This window comes from Octopus bimaculoides, chromosome 27 (assembly GCF_001194135.2).
Source record: "Octopus bimaculoides isolate UCB-OBI-ISO-001 chromosome 27, ASM119413v2, whole genome shotgun sequence".
Classification (NCBI taxonomy): domain Eukaryota; kingdom Metazoa; phylum Mollusca; class Cephalopoda; order Octopoda; family Octopodidae; genus Octopus; species Octopus bimaculoides.
Window position 1 is genome coordinate 10,221,766 of NC_069007.1, and position 2,627 is coordinate 10,224,392.

At 39.6% G+C, this 2,627-nt stretch overlaps 1 protein-coding gene across 1 annotated transcript in view; it reads left to right on the forward strand.

Moving 5' to 3' along the window:
* Window positions 1-2,627, forward strand: part of LOC106874774 (serine/threonine-protein kinase LATS1) — a 106,780-nt gene that overhangs the window by 13,541 nt on the left and 90,612 nt on the right. The gene's annotated exons all lie outside the window — the stretch shown is intronic.

Below are 2,627 nucleotides of genomic sequence, written 5' to 3' on the forward strand. Positions count from 1 at the left end.
TGTGTGACAAGGAGCCTCATCTTTTATAAAGAAAGTCTTTAATCTTTTTACACCACTGGAGAAGCTTGGAAGCAGTCCTCTCTGCAATATGGACACATATTTATCTGAGTTTATGTTTCCCTCACACTCCACCAGCTCACAGTAGCTGCTGTGTTTCATTGTTAGCTGCAGTCTTTTCACATCGAATTCTTGATCACAGAGTCTCTAGACCCACACTCAGCCACTGTCAGGAAATAGAGCAAATCTGGACTCGTCAGAGAATATGGCAGTGTCCCAAAATGCTAGTGGCCTCTCCACCATCTCACTGGTCCAATCTTTTCTCCACTTGTCTGGTCGAAGAAGTGGCTTCCTTGTTGCTGTTCTGCCATAGTAACCATGTTTGTCTCTACAGCTGTTCTGGGACTGACATTGTCTTGTTCTGCTATGTCAGAGGCCTTGCAACAAGGGTTATCCTCCACACTGCTCTTAACAAAGGGAAGGGTCTTGTCTGAGGGCCCTGGTTGATCTGGGTGAGGTGATGTGGACCCCTTCCCCTCTCTGGTGAATTGCACAGTCACTCTATTAACTGTAGAAAGCAGAATTCCAAAGTTTTCTGTGATTTTACTCTGTCCACCTTCAGAATGACTCAGAATATGGCTTCTTGGAAATTCAGACAGTTCCAAGGCTTCATTTGTACATTCCATGATTAAACAGACACATACAGAACCTGAAACATAAAAATGTCAATAAAGAATATAAATCTTTACAAGTTAGAATAAACATAAAATGATGTTTTATTGTGTGTGGGCATGTATATATACACACACACACACATATATAAATATATATATATATATATATATATATATATATATGTTATCTCTTATTTAAATTTTTACAATAAAGAAGTACCTTGTTTGCAGTGAAGATAAAAATTGTCTCTGGAATGTAAATAACCATGCTGATGATTTGACAATTTATATGGCAAACTTTAGAAAAGAGATCTTCCATACTCACTTGAAAATCCGTTTTACAGGCTAGTCACTGAGACATATACTGACATCACCATGTACAGTGATAATTACTGGTATGAATGTCATTTGTAATCCAATTAGATAAGCTATCATCATCACCAACTTCTGTTTTCCATGCTGTCATAGGTTGGATGGATTGACAGAATCCAGCATACTATGTTTTTTTTTGTTTGTTTTTTGTGCTACTGGCACTAGTGAGGTTGGCAAGAATTTGCAAGACAAGAAAATCAATAAAGGAACAAAAGCTGTCCAAAAATATTGTCCTTTTTAGCAATTTTCAAAGAATATTTTGCATCTTCAAGATGCGGGTGTGACTGCATAGTCTCAAAGTTTACTTCCAAATTATCGTAAAAACCCATGTAATTTGCGCACCTTCCACCAAGATTTTTAAAAAGATTCTTTTTCATTTTAATGTATTTCCACAGGAATATGGTAAAAGTCAAGGCTGCATGGCCTCATGGTTAGGATGTTGTATCCATGATCTCATGATCCTGGTTTCAATTCCTTGAATGGGTGGTGCATTGTGTTCTTGAGCAAAGCACTTGTGTTACTCTTTGATCAGTGAAGGTGCATGGCTCAGTGGTTAGAGCATCGGGCTCACAATAATGTGGTAGTGAGTTCGATTCCTGGACTGGACTGTGTTGCATCCTTGAGCGAGACACTTTATTTCACATTGCTGCAGTTCTCTCATCTGTAGAAATGAGTTGCGATGTCACTGGTGCCAAACTGTATCAGGCTTTGCCTTTCCCTTGGATAACATCGGTGACATGGAAACGGGAGGCTGGTATGCATGGGCGACTGCTGGTCTTCCATGAATAATCTTGCTTAGACTTGTGCATTGGAGGGTAACTTTCTAGGTGAAAACCCATGGTCATGCATGACTGAAGGGGGTCTTTAGCCTTCTACTCTTTGATTGCTTTGACACGTGCTACACGGTGCACCAGTTCAGGCAATATTTGATAGGGGAGAGTGAGCCTTTGTATGGCACATACATTTGATTACTATAAACCAGTAGTTCCCAACTGGGGTCCACATGATACTTGAGGATTCACGTGACCCTTGGGGGTGGGGGATCCATATGAAATTTTGTAGTTGAAGTTTGTTATAAATTTGTACGATGCACAAATTATTTTTGCAATTTTTTAAATATAATTCCTAATAATATTTAATTATAAAAATATAGGATTTTTTTAAGCATTTAATAGCTGTGGGGGTCCACCTGTGTAAAATGGGAATCAAAGTGGTCCCTGGACAAAACAGGGTTGAAAACCTCTTCTGTAAATGAAGCACCTGTACAAGTTGTTCAAGAAATTACAGAACTGTCTTTTTTGGATTACAAGAGACTACCATCCATGGTAACAAACGGATTAATACACAGTCACCATCTTATCTCATCTGATCTTGTCATTGTTATCATGTGTCGTACGCTTGAAGTGCATTGATAACTCTACAACAAAAATCTTTCTGATTAAGTGCATGTTCTCCAGCTGCCTTGCCACTCTTGTCCCACCAGCTCGTTCATCCATTGTCCCACCAGCTCGTTCATCCATTGTCCCACCAGCTCGTTCATCCATTGTCCCACCAGCTCGTTCATCCATTGTCCCACCAGCTCGT